We start from the raw sequence: 16,628 nt of genomic DNA, 5'->3' as shown, positions 1-16,628 counted from the left end.
TTGGTTGAGAATGGCCAACTAATTAGCACATTTATAATTCAAAATTTCCAAAGTCCATTATCTCGGAAATTTTTGACAATATCGTAAATAACTGTCATAAGCACGCCGTCGTTTATTGGAAATATGGTTGAACATTTTAAAACTAGATTTAAATTTTAATTATTTGGCCATTTTCAACCAGCTTGTCAATTTCCGGCAAGTGCTTCCAATAATTTGATATTACGTAAACGCAAAATTTGGCATTTTTGTAGTTCTGTGTCAAAGTTTCACCTCATTCGATCATAATAAAACATAGTTGCAACATGCGAAAGTTGACTAGTTTGTATGAAATTCGGTCTATTGTGTTTATTTAAAGACCACTACTATATGTTGGTTGCCAGCTGGACACTCTTCACAAAAGTTGATATAATTATATTTTTCGTAGTACCATAGCGTACCTTCAAGGATTTTGAACGTACCTAGCAAATTACTTGCTTTAGGGTGTCCTGCTGCATAAACGGGTGATTTTTCGAAAATCTTAATTAAACCTTCCACAACTTTCACCAATTTAATGTACCAATAGCGTACCTGTCGATGCTGAGGTTCATTTTTAACGTACCTTAAAATTTACCATACTTACTTATATAAAACTTTTTTAAATACAATATATGTGGACTCTGACCTCGGATTTTGATTCCTCGGAAATTTAAGGCCAATATGACCAAAATAATACATTACTTAAGTGTATTCTACGCTACTTTATAACCAAATAGGGGAAAAGGCTCTTATGTTGGCCTATGGATCTAAGGTTGGGCCCATCGCTAAAAATCTGCTATTTATCAATTTTATCTAGATGAACTTGTCATTGGGACGGTACTTATGGATATTTTTGGTCGCTATTGAAAATTTAGTCGATTGCTGAATTTATGTATGGGCCCAAATTAGGGGCATTTAGGCCGACATTACATCCATTCCCCCTATATCAAAATACCCTTGGATACCTACATTCAGCTAAGCATTATGATGTCGACAACCAAAAAACACGAAAAAGGGCATTTTTAAATATCTTTAAGTATACAGAATCAATCTGTATGGGTACAGATTGAACGGACCTCAAGGCAACTCAACTTTGGATGGGATGGTCATTGGATGGTGATGTGAGTCATTTAAAAACACCTGTCAAAAAATAAAATAAAAAGTGTGCTAACAAAAAGTCCAAAATATATACCAACAGTTCTTATTCTAAGATTTACATCAATTTTCATGTGTACAAAGTTCTGTTCGTTCCAAAAGTTCAAATATTTCAAAGTTTTGCATGCTTCATAAGTTTTTTTTTTTTCAATGAGAAATTAAACAAGGAAATTTTGAGATGTTTAAATTTCTAACACTCTTTTTGAAGAGTTGATTGGAATTGCTATCTAATATCAACATGAAGCTTTAGTGCAAGCTTGCAAATGCTCATTACAACTAAAATGCTATTTTTCAGATTTATCATGTTATGAGATATTTTAATGATAATTGTTATTTACAAGATGCAAGAAGAGAAGGTAAAGTGTGTGCTTTCAGAGGGTAACAATAGCAATTAGCTGTAACGATGAGCAACGCGATGAGCGAGCAATCAGCGATCATAAAATCTTATATGTCATATACAAACTTTTCCACCTCTTCTTGCTTCGTACAAATTAAAATTATCATTACAGTATCTCATAGTTTCATTATTACAAAAAAAAGCATTTTAGCAATTACAACCCTGCTATAGTGTGATAATTTATTAGCCAGAGAAAGTTCTGAAGATGGTAGGTAGATAGTTCCACCAGAGTACGGCAGTGTGAAAATTGTATGGAAGTTTAAATGAGCGAAGGGCCATTAATGCAACAGTACTTGACCCAAAAGTCCTCTGGACTAGGCCCAAAAGTCTTCTGGACTTAGTCCAAAAGGCCTCTGGACCTGGCTCAGATGTCCTCTGAACTAAGACCAGAAATCTTCTGAACTTGTCCCAGAATACCTCTTGACTTGGCCCAGAAGTCCTATGGACTTGGTCCAGACGACCTCTGGCCTTGACTCAAAATTCCTCGAGACTTATCCTAGAATTGCTCTTGAATTGGCACAGAAGTCCTCTGGACTAGGCCAGAAGACCTCTGAATTTGGGCCTGAAGAACTCTAAATTTAGCCCAAAAGACCTCTGGACTTAGCCCAGAAGTCCTCTGGACTAGGCTCAAAAGACCTCTAAATTTGGCGCAAAAGTCTTCTGGCCCAGAGGTCATCTGGACTTAGTCCAAAAGTTCTCTGGACATGGCCCAGATGCCCTCTGAATTTCGCCCAGAAGCCTTCTGAACTTGGCTCACAAATCTTCTGGACGTGGCCCACAAGTCCAATGAAGCTTTACGGTCATTTCGGTGATTCTGTGGTAATTTTAAAATTTTCAAAGCAATTTTAAGGGATTAGGCCATTTATGTTATGAAGCTTTTCTGCTGAATTGGGCCTCCCTTAGCTCAGTCGGTAAAGGTGCAGCTACAAAGCAAGAGCATGCTGGAGGTGGCTGGGTTCGATTCCTGGTCTGGTCTAGGAATTTTTCGGGTTGGAAAATTTCTCGACTTCCCTGGGCATAGAAGTATGATTGGACTTGCGACACAATTAAACCGATGCAAAAATGGTACAGGCATCGAAAGCTCTCAATTAATAACTGTGGAAATGCATCTAGAACACTAAGTTGAGAACACGCAATAAGCTAATATGCGATATGCAATAAGCTTGAAATGCGAAGAAGAAGAAGAAGAAGAAGAAGAGAAGCTTTTCTGCTGGACTTGGTCCACAAGTCAACTGAATTGGGCCCAAAAACACCTTCCTCATTCCTTTATTTAACGTCACGGTCTCTGTTCCGCAATCTAGTGCCAGTCACCAACATACATCGATTTCCACCCATTGACGGCAATCGAATGTGCAGGGAGGCAGCTCAACTTTGGATGGGTAGGATGTCGCACCCATTCAAACACACATGGGCCGGGACGAACGGCTTTACTTCTCTTCCGAAGAAAGACGTTACCAGAGATTTTTATGCCTCAGAAAAATCCCACCGACCTCGGCTGGGATTGAATCCAGACCCATTGGGGTGAGGAAGCAGTCACGCTTACCACTACACCACCTGGACTTGGCTCATAATTTCTCTGGTCTAAGGTCAAGGCATTCAAATGAACATGGCTCAGAATTCCTCTGGACTTGACCCAGAAGAATTCTCAACATGGACCAAAAGTCCTTTGGAATTAAATAAAACTCAAATTGGAATCTTGTATTAATGATCACCTTTGCTGGAGGCATTAACAAACATATCTAACACGGCGTCACCAGTGATGTAGTGGTAAGCGTGATTGCCTCACACCCCAAAACCCCTGGGTTCAATCTAGTCGGCATAAGCCATAAAATCTCTGATCACGTCTTCCTTCAGAAGGGAAGTAAAGCCGTTGGTACCCGGTCCATGAGTTGATGGGTCATTATGAAGGGTCCAGGTGTGGGAGCTCAACATGGAAAACAAGATCAACGGAAAACAAATCAAAGAAAAAAAAATCTCTAACATCGAAACATCCCAGTTCATGTCAATATATTTTGCATAATTTGACCACTCCTCTCGAGAGGTCCGCCCCCAACGTTTGAGTAGCTTAGCAGGAGTGTAGATCTGAGTAGCTTCTCAGTAAAAAAAAAACCTTTTTCCAAGGTTTACGGAACAATTCATTGTTATCATGCCATTAGGCCGAGAGCTACTAGTCCTAACACCAATAGGCCGAATAGGTCATTATGCCGAATTTTGAAAATTAAAGTATTTCTTGTACCTTTGAGAATAAGAGCTCTGTCTAAGAAGGGATAAAACATTACATAACCTTAAATTTTATTTTGTGATGATTTTGCAGTTTTTCAGAGATATAAAATCGTAATCTTCTTTGTAAAAATTAAAATCGTGGAGTTTGGATCATTCAAATATTCTGTTTTATTCATTTTTATTCTCATTCTAAGAAATTCAAATTAAGATTGCATTCTTAATACCAATTTCAAGATTACAAGCATGGATACTTTTCTTAGTTTAGGCAATCAGATAAGTTTTAAGATCATGAGCGTAGAAAATATTTTTTAAACTGAGACTTGGTAAGAATTTTGAGATCTCGCATAAAAGAAGATCGTCTGCTGAAGAATTTTTAGACAATGGTTTCTCATAAGACATTTTTGCTTCTTTCGATCATGAGCAATTCTTTCAAGTTTTAAGATTAACTATTTGCTGCCACGTCTGTTTTTCTTTTCCTTGATTTGTTTTCTGTCGATCTTGTTTTCCGTGCTGAGCACCAATGCTACCGCCGCCAGAAAGGCAGCTACCACACCTGGACCCTACCTATCGACACATCAACTCACTCATAAACAGAGACCAACGGCTTTACTTCCCTTCCGAAGGAAGGCGTGATCAGAGATGTTATGCCTCAGAACATCCCGGCGGCGCCGACTGGGATTGAACCCAGGCCTGCTGGGGTGAGAGGTAATCACGCTACCCACTACACCGAAGTAAAGCCGTTGGTCCCGGTTCATGAGTTGATGGGTCGATAGGTAGGGTCCAGGTGTGGGAGCTGCCTTCCTGGCGTTGGTAGCATTGGTGCTCAGCACGGAAAACAAGATCAACGGAAAGCAAATCCAAGGAAAAAAAAAAACTATTAGACTGACGTTTGGCCAAATGGCATTTAGCCTAGTGGCATTCGATCTAATGATACATCACAAAAAATAAAAATCGATTTTGTCCGATTTTTCAAATTTTCTAAAATTTAGAGCAACTTGAGAATTTTTATTTGGTACTACAGTAATGAACTTATTTTGTCAGCCCTCTTTTAGAAAACATTTTCTAATGTTCTACGAAACCCATGCGATTTTTCAGTGGTCTTAATGCACCAAAGCATACCTTAAACATCGATCTTGAAGATGAGTGAGAAAGATTTGGAATTACGGTTATGTAAAATTATTGAAAAATAAAAGTCTGATGCGCGGAGCGGCTGACAAAATCGGGTCATTACTGTATACAGAACTCGAGGGCCATTTTAGATAATAAATACTACTAAGACATACTAAGACATTTTCCGAGTATTTGTTTGTCCACATTTTACTGAATCAAGCTAAGAGTATATAGAATCACAGCAGGCATTGGTTGTCAGGATAAGTTCATTTGTTTACAACATGGGTTCACCGGAGCAAGCACGTCGCGATTGGATCCTGCACACACTTGAAACGAAAATCCCGGTCTATCCGCTCCTGACAGTTTTCGATCAAATTCCTGGGCAGGAATGTCATACCTTGGTTGACCGGAAGAGTGCTCCGGAAGAGAATAAAATCAAAAAGAAGTTGAAATTCCCCAAAACAATCTGCAGTTGTGGGCTGAAAAGCGAAACTTTCGTTACTTCTGGAACCATAACCCAGCAAATTTACCCGGAGGAGTGCCTACGGAAGAGACTACAGCCTTTTATGGAGCAGCATGAGGGCCTATTCTGGCCGGACTTGGCAAGCTTCCACTACTCAAATTCCACCAAACAGTGGTACAGCGAAAATGGCGTCACAGTGCCAGTGGTTCCCAAGGAGATGAATCTGGTCAATACTCCGGAATTAAGGCTTATTGAGGAATACTGGTCGATTGTGAAGCATATACTGAAGAAAAAAGATTTCAGAAGGATTTCAGAAGGATTTCAAGCGGAAATGGAATTTGGAAACCAAAAAATTGGGAACAGGACTCGTGCAAAAGATGATGAACCGTGTACGAAGAACAGTTCGAGCAATGACCTATGGTAAGATGGAAGACTGAAATAATGTTCTAACAACAAGCATAATACCGAAGACAACATATCAAGAAGACTGGTAACTCTTCCATTTTCTCATACGTCCGGTATGAGACAGGCAGAATCGCGTCATCTGCCGCTCAAAGGTAAATGCTTCGAACGAATTGGATAGCAAAGGTTCTATTCTCGGGCAAAGTTGCCAGTCTTCTTGATATATTGTCTTCGATAATACCTTACAATGTATAGCTGTATATAAAACGCATTTTAAAACCCCAACAAGATTTTCGTGTCCAGATTTTTTCGTGTTCAACCTTTATGTTTATGAATCCAGATGACTGGTGGATCATTCACTAGTAGAAAAATAGAGTCAAGATTTCTTTAGTGTGGATTCGTTCTTGCCGGATTCCTATAGTACTGATGCCACTGGATTCGGAAATTTGAAGAGATAACTTCATGACGTCTTTGGAGAAGTTGTTAAGCAGATAGTTGGCCAACTTTTGGGAACAGTCAGTTTCCGGTAGGACACAAGTCTGGTCCTGTGGAAGATCCGAAACATCCGTAAAAGTGGCCAATTCATGAAACTGATCCTAGAGCAACGCGGTTTTTTTAGAAGCCACTCATAGACGTCTTATCACAATAAACTCGAAAGAATGACCAGCAAATTCATGCTGGGGACCACGGGATGGTCCACTAAAAGCTCCGGAACATCCGTAAAAGTGGTCAATTCATGAAACTGATTCGAAAGCTCCGCGATTTTTTCGAAACCACTCATAGAAGTCTTATCACAATAAAATCGATGTTTTGACCAGAAAATTTAAACTGGGGACCACGGAATGCACCTCCGCAAGATCCGGAACATCCGTAAAAGTGGTCAATTCATGAAACTGATCGTAGAGCTCCGCGGTTTTTTCAAAACCGCTCATAGACATCTTATCAGAATTAATTTGAAGTTGTTTTCGGATTATGGACTCTGGAGACTACAAATCCGGAACATTCGTAAAGTGATCAATTCATCAAATTGATCCTAGAGCTCCACGGTTTTTTTTTTTCAAAACCACTCAAAGACGTCTTATCACAACAAATTCGGAGCTTTGACCAGACAATGGAAGCTGGGGACCACGGTATGGTCCACTTATAGATCCAGAACATCCGTAAAAGTGGTCAATTCATGAAACTGATCCTAGAGCTCCGTGGTTTTTTTTTTTCGAAACTACTCAAAGACATCTTATCAGAATGAATTCGGAGTTGTGTATGGAATAAGGACTTTGGAGACTAGAGAACGGTTTACTAGAAGATCCGGAACATCCGTAAAGTGGTCAATTTATCAAATTCATCCTAAAGCTCCACGGTTTATGAGAAAGCACTCATAGATGTCTTATCACAATAAAATCGATGTTTTGACCAGAAAATTTAAACTGGGGAACACGGAACGGTCCTCCGCAAGATCCGGAACATCCATAAAAGTGGTCAATTCATGAAACTGATCCTAGAGCTCCGCGGTTTTTTCAAAACCACTCATAGATATCTTATCAGAATTAATTTGCAGATGTTTTCGGTTTATGGACTCTGGAGACTACAGGACAGTCCAGTAGAAGATCCGGAACATCCGTAAAGTGGTCAATTCATCAAATTGATCCTAGAAATCCACGTTTTTTTCAAAACCACTCAAAGACGTCTTATCACAACAAATTCGGAGTTTTGACCAGACAATGGAAGCTGGGGACCATGGGATGGTCCACTTATAGATCCAGAACATCCGTAAAAGTGGTCAATTCATGAAACTGATCCTAGAGCTCCGCGGTTTTTTCAAAACCACTCATAGATATCTTATCAGAATTAATTTGCAGATGTTTTCGGTTTATGGACTCTGGAGACTACAGGACAGTCCAGTAGAAGATCCGGAACATCCGTAAAGTGGTCAATTCATCAAATTGATCCTAGAAATCCACGTTTTTTTCAAAACCACTCAAAGACGTCTTATCACAACAAATTCGGAGTTTTGACCAGACAATGGAAGCTGGGGACCATGGGATGGTCCACTTATAGATCCAGAACATCCGTAAAAGTGGTCAATTCATGAAACTGATCCTAGAGCTACGCGGTTTTTTAGAAAGCACTCACAGACATTGTGTTTGGAATATGAACTCTGGAGACTACAGGGTTGGTTCACCGGAAGATCCGGAACATCGGTAAAAAATGGTCAATTCATGAAACTGATCCTAGATCTCCGCGGTTTTTTCGAAACCACTCATAGACGTCTTATCACAATAAATTCGGAGTTTTGACCAGAAAATTGATACTGGGGATCACGGGATGGTCCACTGAAAGATCCGGAACATCCATAAAAGTGCTCAATTAATGAAACTGATCATAGAGCTACGCGGTTTTTTCGAAACCACTCATTGACATCTTATCAAAATGAATTCTGGGTTGTGTTTGGAATATGAACTCTGGAGACTACGGGATAGTTCACTGGAAGATCCGGAACATCCGTAAAAGTGGTAAATTCATGGAACTGATCCTAGAGCGTCACGGTTTTTTTCAAAACCACTCAAAAATTACTATAAATAATAACTCAAATGGCTAATTCTTTCAATTTTCATGGGATGAATTAAAATATAGTCCCTCGTTAACTTGTAACTACAAAGAAAGATCTCCTAGAAGTTAAGAGAAAGAAATCCAAGAAATCCAAGGAAAAGTATTCAAAAAATCCGTTGAAAGCGCCTAGAAGTTATTAAATACTTAAATTTAACCTAGAAATCATTCACGATAATAAATAGAAAAACTATTTATGACCAGTTCTTTAAAAAACAGAGATCAGGTTTCTTCAACTATTCAGTTTAACGGTTGTTCTGGATATTCTGGAGGACCATCCAATGGACCCTGGGGTCCGTTTTCCAGTCACAAATCCAAGTTCATTCTGATGAGACGTCTTTTATCTTCCAAAGAAGCGTATATGATCTTGCAGAGGAGCATTCATGGTCTCCAGAATCTATCTTCCGATCATAGCTCCGAATTCATAGAGAGTTTTTGAAAAAAATACTGAGTTCTAGGATCAATTTCATGAATTGACCTCTTTTACGGATGTTTCGGATGTAGCCGTATTTAGGAAGACAAAAATGTTTGCACACAAACCGTCAGTTTTAGGTTCATAGTGTCTTGGGGAAAGTGTCAAATCGATTGTTCTATAACTTTTTTAAACAATGCATTGGGTTATCTCACATCAAAAAAAAAAATATTTGTATTTTCATTTTATCAATTTCTATGGACCACTAACATAAAAATATTGACCAAAAAATACGAAGAAACTTTGCACAAGACACCATATACCTAAACGTGATGGTTTGGGCGCTAATATTTGTGTCTTCCTAAATACGCCAGGGTCAATTTTCTGGTCATAACTCCAAATTCATTCTGATAAGACCCCAATGAGTGGTTTCGAAAAAAGCGGACCTCTTCAGTTTCAATAACTGAACAATTTTATGGATGTTCTGGATCTTCCTGGTGAACCATCTCGTGGGCTTTAGAGTCCATTTTCCGGTCACAACTCCCATTTTATTCTGATGAGCCGTCTGTGAGTGATTTCGAAAAATCAGAAGAGAGCTAGGATCAGTTTCATGAATTGAACACTTTTATGGATGTTCCGGGTCTTCCGGAGGACCAGCCTTCTGACTTTCTGGATGCAAAAGGAGGTCATCTATCGTGTTAATAACTTTTCACAAGACATCAAGAAGTAATCTCTTCAAAGTACCCTTCAATAAGTGTTTGTCCCCAATTAGCTCTAATCCCATATGCTACGTGTATTCGTTAATTTCGGTTCCTATTGTGCGGTCCCTATTAACCGAACTATAGGAATCTTGACTGAATTATCCTAGGACAGTAGAAACACTATTCTCAAGATTCAAAACGTCGTCTACAAAAATGAAATTGTTTGGGCTGCACGAAAAATTATAATCATTGCAAATCAGAACGACCACTTCTTGAATGTTATGGAATGGGAGAAACCATTGAAATGCACAAATAAGTACGATGTTTACAGATTTTGTTTCAAAATTATAACTGTGCTGAAAGATCCCTAAAATAAGCACAGCATAAATCATATGTTTAAACTTTTTCAGGATGTCTGCTCAACTATTGTATTCGGTTACTATTTGTTTAACCTTAATCAAATCTGTCTACCAAACTGTGAACAGTAATGCAAAAAAACTCAGGAAACAATTTTGTCCGGCTACTCAAACAAAAATCAAAGCACTTGAATCTTTCCCACCCCTCCACTTCTGACATACCAATCTCAGGTCCAAATCCCACTTTTCTGCTCTACTCCGATCCATCAGAACAGGCACACATACTCACACACACACAAACACTTTACCGGCCCAGTGAGAAGTTTTTACAAACAATTTCCGCAAACAAAACTCGAAGTGTAAAGATTGAAATCCGAGGGCATCAAAGTGAACACAATTCCATTTTCCGGAAAGCATTCTGATCCTACAAAGGCCGCTTCTACTGCCACTGGCTCCTTCAACCATCACATCAAAAATCATAAAAAACGACAACAATCCACCGCCCCCAGGGAGAACTGAATGCCGTCTTCGTCGTCCATTCCGGATCCATCAAGAATAAACATCCACACTTCACCACACCATGAGCCGGGTCCACTATTATGAGGAGGGCGGGTGGCAGTTTAACTTTCACTTTCACGCTTCGCACCCCTCAATAGGGATATCAATGCACTCGATCTAAATCACACACTTCATCTTCACTACTCCCTCGACCCCTTCACACCCTCCATAACCGAAAAAAAAATTGACCATGAACTGAAGCACCACCTCCTAGGAAGGAACTCGCACGACGTCGCTACCGACAACGAATCAAAAAATCATCACCAACAAACCTAGAAGACCAAACGCAGCGCTCTACAGACGGAGACAGCAAATTCGATGCGACCGTACCGAGGACACACTGTAGACTGAACGGGATGTCGATCGGTTGGGGATCCTGCCGTTGAGCGCTCTCCCCATGATGGCAGCAAGAGTTCCACAACCCCAACATGCTGCGCAACATGTTTCTTCCCACTGACTGCTGAGAGTGAGAGCGGGCGCGAGATTGAGAACCCCCTTTTCCCATAAATGTTGCAAAACAAATGTCATACCGGCTTTGTGAAATGAGCTCCACCGTGGTGAGCAGGGAGTCGGCGGACGACCGCGTGGTCGTTTGTTTTGAGTGCGTCCGCCGTCGACGGGGGTGGTGGTGGTGGTGGGTGGGAGAGCGAGAGTGTTTGTTTACACCATGGCATGCGGCCTAGAAATACGGTGATGGGACTGTTGGAAGCCGGCGTCTGTTTTCGATTCGCAGCCGCGCGAAATTTTTCGAAAGGACCGCGTGTTCACTCGCACGCTGCTGGATCGGAGATTGTTCTGCGGGGAGCTCACTCTCGGCGTTTGGTTGCGAGAATGAGTGGATTGGGGAGTTGACGATGCTGTTGCGGATGTTGCAGTGATTGGGGAAGCGATTTTGAAGATTGAAGAGTGTTGTCTTTTTTGTTTGTTTGAAAATTCATGACAATATTGTCGAGAAGTTATGGAAACGTTCAGAAGCGCCCAACAAAGAAGCTCTGGTAATTTCATACGAAAATTTCCTAAAGCTGCGCCCCGGAAGATTTCCGAAGCTCTGCGATTTTGAATCCAGAAGTTTTGGAATCTACCATTGGTAATTTATGTGAACTTTAGACAAATCACTCTAAGAGCTTTCATCTGTAAAATCAAGAAAGTTCCCATAACTTCAAACAAAATGTTCTGGAAACTTTCAATGGAATATTCTGAGAACTTCTTCAAACTATTTAAAAAGAAGTTCTGTGAATTTTTTACAAGCATCAGGAAACATCGAATTGCGAGTCATAGACATTTTCAATAAGAATTTCAGGTAACTTTTAAGAGAAGGTTCTAGATAAGCACTTTTGGAGAATCTCAGATGAAATTTGCTATCATCAATGGGGATCTTCTGAGAGCTTCCAAAGTGATTTATTTATGGCCTCCTGGTAAATAAGTTATGTTGAGATCTCAGAAAATGTGACTGAGTTTCAGAAAATGGTTCGTCAAATGCCAGCATCAAACGTTGTTTCTGTTGCTGGAAGGTTTGCTTGCAGAAATTCAACGAATCATTGTACTATTAGCAAACGACTTTTTTGCCGAGAAGGGAAAGCAAAACTAATTACACTCCCGACCATAAGTTTGGGGTCACTTACAAAACAAAATACGCAAATGCATTTTATTCAAATCTTTGTCATTTTACGTCAAATTTTCGGTCTCCCTTTGTCATTTGAGAGGCAATGAATAAATCTTCCTTTGTTCATAAATCGCTCAATTAAATGTTCACATAACCTCATGATGGATTTTCTCAGAATTGGATCGGCTAAATTTTGAAATTAAAGTGGTTATAAAACCTTTGTTCACTACCCATCGGGACCCAGTTGAGAAAATTTGGTGGAAAAATTTAGAAAATATTTGAGTCATAAAAATATGTAGGGGATGACGGAGTAAGACGGTCACCCTAGCTTGAAGTAAAATTTATCCAAAACTTTATTAAATGTCCTCGTAAAATTTGGTGAATATTGTTCATCTGAGTACTTTCCATAGTTACATTGATTTTCAGAAAATTTACGTTTCAATTGATTATGATTTAATATAAACCCAGAAAAGATCAAACAATGCACAGTGGTCCAGAATGCAGATTTAGGTGGAATGATATGTTTTGAGCCTTGAAACTTTAGACTAAAAGTCTCTTCTACAAAGTTGTTACTTATAGTTAGGTCCTAATTTTTATGACAATGAATTCTAGGGTGGTTCTTATTATCTTTAAAATCAAAAATCTAACTTTTTTGTTTGAATAAATTAAGGTATACATTCTTCGGCAAAGTCGCCTTAAAAAGTTTTAAAAGTCTCTAGAAGATGACTTTCATGAGAAATTTCAAATAATAAAACTAGCGCTAAAAAATTATTTTTCCAGGAACACCTTTGTTTTTCAACACCTTTGAAATAAGAAAACTAGAGCAAAATAACTGTTTTTTTTATAAAGCCACCCTAACTCAATTCAAGAAAATAGCTCTAAATCAGCCAATTCAAGGGATAAAACAAGTTGTTTTCAGCAATGTTGCTTAAAATTAGCTCAGCTATAACTTTGCTGAAGAATGTATACCTTATTATTCAAACAAAAAAGTTAGATTTTTGATTTTAATGATAATAAGAACCTCCCTAGAATTCATTGTCATAAAAAATAAGACCTAACTTTAAGGAACAACTTTGTAGAAGAGACTTCCAGTCTCAAGTTTCAATTTCAGGCTCAAAACATATCATTCCACCTAAATCTGCATTCTGGACCACTGTGCAATGGAAAAAAAATCATGCGGGGTAAGGTTTTCTCTAAAACATCACTTCAGATTGAAAAAAAAAACACTCTCGTCGTTTTGTGCGAAAAAAAAAGGAAAACAGCCACGAGAGCTTCTTGCAATCTGAGGTGAAGGCTCAGAGAAAACCATTTTTGAAATCTATATTCACTGCAGAAAGTGACCTCCTTAAATAGCTGAATTTTAGCAAAAATGCGAATGATTGTCCATAACAAATAATTATTCAAAGTTTCACACCAATCGTAGCAGGTCAAATTTTACCAATTCGTCATTTGGCGTCAAACTGCTCAATTCCTTTATCTAAGATGTAGAGACTAATCCCAAATTTTTATCTTACCACAACGGATGAAAGTGAGTATTTTCCTAAACAACAGCGCTTATGACCTTCAAATTTCTTCAATGTATATTATGTAGTCTATGATATACAATGGTTTTCTGTTACCAACGGCAAGCTTTAAGATTTCTGATGAATGTTGGCGTCCTCCAATCTCAAATTCGGGGAACTTTCTGCGGAAATATTGTTAGAAAGCAGTTATTGTGGAAACTAGACTCTGGGCTTAGCCCAAAAGTCTTCTGGACTAGGGTCAGAAGACCTCTCGACATGGCAAAGTCCTCTAGTCCTCTGAACTTGGCGCAGCAGACCTCTGGATTCCACCTAAAAGTATTTTGCACTTTGCCTAAAAGCCTTCTAAACGTGGCCCAAATATCCTCTGAACCTGGCCCAGAAGTCTTCTGAACTTGGCCTTACATTCAGCTGAACTTGGCCCAAAAGTCCTCTAAACTTGGCCCAAGAGCTGTGGACTTGGCCCAGAAGCATTCTGGGTTTTTTTCCAGAAGTCTTCTGAACTTTACACAGAAGTCCTCTGGACTTGGCCCAGAAGACCTCTGGACTTTTCCCAGTAGTCTCCTGACAATTTTGGCGAACTCTGAACTTAAATCAAAAGTTTTGTGGACATAGCCCAGATGACCTCTGAACATGGCCCAGAAGTCTTTTGCACTTGACCCAGAAATCTTTTGAACTTGGTGTTCAAGACCTCTGGACTTGGCTCAAAAGTCCTCAGGACTTGGCACAAATGACCTCTGCACTTGCCCCAAACGTCCTCTGGACTTGGTCCAAAAGTCCTCTGTACTTGGCCCAGAATTCTTCTGGACTTGGCCCAAAAGTCTTCTGGGCTTTACCCAAAAATCCTCTTTACTTGATTCAAAAGTCCTTAAGACTTGACCCAAAAGACCTCTGCACTTGGCCCAAACGTCCTTTGGACTTGGTCCAAACGTCCTCTGGACTTGGCGCAACAGTCCTCTGGACTTGGCGCAACAGTCCTCTGGACTTGGCCCAAAAATCCTCTGTACTTGGTCTAAAAGCCCTCTGGAGTTGGCCCAAAAGACCTCTGCACTAGGCCCGAAAGTCTTCTGGGTTTGGCCCAAAATTTTTCTGGACTTTGTCCAAATATTCACTAGACTTGGCCCAAAATTCCTTTGGACTTAGTGCAGAAGTTGTCTAGGCTTGGTGCAGAAGCTCTCTAACAGAAGTCCTGGATTTTTTCCAAGAAGTTCTCTGTGTTTTTTTAGATGTCCTCTGAACTTTACACAGAAGTTCTCTGAACTTGGTCCAGAAGACCTCTGCACTTTTCCCAGAAATCTCCTGACATTTTTGGTGAATCCTCTGGACTTGGCTCAAAATGTCTCTTGACTAGGCGCGAAAGTCCTCTGGACTTGGTTCAAAAGTTCTCTGAACTTGGCCAAAAAGTCCTCTAGACATGGTCCAAAAGACCTCTGGACTTGCTTGACAAGTTCTCATGATTTGGTCCAAAAATCCTCTTGACATGGCCCAAAATTCCTCTAGACTTGGCCCAAAAGTCCTCTGGACTTTGCCCAAAAGTCCTCTTTACTTGACTCAAAAGTCCTCAAGGCTTAACCCAAAAGACCACTGCACTAGGTCCAAACGTCCTCTGGACTTGGCACAACAGTTCTCTGGATTTGGCCCAAAAATCCTCTGTACTTGGTCTAAAAGCCCTCTGGAGTTGGCCCAAAATACCTCTGAACTTGGCCCAAAAGACCTCTGGACTAGGCCTGAAAGTCTTCTGGGTTTGGCCCAAAATTCTTCTGAACTTAGTTTAAATATTCACTAGACTTCGCCCAAAATTCCTTTAGACTTAGTGCAGAAGTTGTCTAGGCTTGGTGCAGAAGCCCTCTCAACTGGACTTATCACAGAAGTCCTGGATTTTTCCAAGAAGTTCTCTGTGTTTTTTTAGATGTCCTCTGAACTTTACACAGAAGTTCTCTGAACATGGTCCAGAAGATCTCTGCACTTTTCCCAGAAGTCTCCTGACATTTTTGGTGAATCCTCTGGACTTTGCGCAAAATGTCTCTTGACTTGGCGCAAAATTCCTCTGGACTTGGTTCAAAAGTTCTCTGAACTTGGCCCAAAAGTCCTCTAGACATGGTCCAAAAGACCTCTGGACTTGTTTAAAAAGTTCTCATGATTCGGCCCAAAAGTTCTCTGGAATTGGCCCAAAAGTCCTCTAGACTTGGCCCAAAAGTCTTCTGGGCTTTGCCCAAAAGTCCTCTTTACTTGACACAAAAGTCCTCAAGGCTTGACCCAAAAGATCTCTGCACTTGGTCCAAACGTCCTCTGGACTTGGCACAACAGTCCTCTGGACTTGACCCAAAAATCCTCTGTCCTTGATCTTAAAGCCCTCTGGAGTTGGCCCAAAAGACCTCTGGACTAGGCCCAAAATTCATATGGCCTTAGTCAAAATATTCACTAGACTTTGCCCAAAATTCCATTGGACTCATGCAGAAGTTATCTTGGCATGGTGCAGAAGCCCTCTCAACTGGACTTATCACAGAAGTCCTGGATTTTTCCTAGAAGTTCTCTGTGTTTTTTGTGTTCTCTAAACTTTGTGTGAATCCTCTGGACTTGGCTCAAAATGTCTCTTGACTTGGAGCAAAAGTCCTCTGGACTTGGTTCAAAAGTCCTCTTTACTTGGCCCAAAAGTCCTCTAGACATGGTCCAAAAGACCTCTGGACTTGCTTGACAAGTTCTCATGATTTGGTCCAAAAGTCCTCTTGACATGGCCCAAAATTCCTCTAGACTTGGCCCAAAAGTCCTCTGGACTTTGCCCAAAAGTCCTCTTTACTTGGCTCAAAAGTCCTCAAGGCTTAACCCAAAAGACCTCTGCACTTGGTCCAAACGTCCTCTGGACTTGGTCCAAACGTCCTCTGGACTTGGTCCAAACGTCCTCTGGACTTGGCACAACAGTCCTCTGGACTTGGCCCAAAAATCCTCTGTACTTGGTCTAAAAGCCCTCTGGAGTTGGCCCAAAAGACCTCTGAACTTAGCACAAAATTCTTCTGGACTTAGTCAAAATGTTCACTAGACTTTGCCCAAAATTCCATTGGACTTGGAATGCAGAAGTCATCTTGGCTTGGTGCAGAAGCCCTCTCAACTG

General features: G+C 40.2%; 1 protein-coding gene across 7 annotated transcripts in view; it reads right to left on the bottom strand.

The window, feature by feature from the left end:
- Nucleotides 1-10,738, bottom strand: part of Mp (Multiplexin) — an 884,548-nt gene extending 873,810 nt beyond the window's left edge. For all 7 annotated transcript variants that reach the window (XM_065230395.1, XM_065230396.1, XM_065230401.1 and 4 more), the window contains exon 1: nucleotides 10,669-10,738. The gene's annotated coding sequence lies outside the window, so the exon portion shown is untranslated. The remainder of the gene's footprint in view (nucleotides 1-10,668) is intronic.
- Between the last annotated feature and the right edge of the window lie 5,890 nt (nucleotides 10,739-16,628).

This window comes from Ochlerotatus camptorhynchus, unplaced genomic scaffold, assembly GCF_037179485.1.
Source record: "Ochlerotatus camptorhynchus isolate MF236.1 unplaced genomic scaffold, CSIRO-AGI_Acam_v1.1 ptg000330l, whole genome shotgun sequence".
NCBI classification, from domain to species: Eukaryota; Metazoa; Arthropoda; class Insecta; order Diptera; family Culicidae; genus Ochlerotatus; species Ochlerotatus camptorhynchus.
The sequence above is the reverse complement of the archived record's forward strand: the minus strand, read 5'-3'. Positions and strand labels throughout refer to the sequence as shown.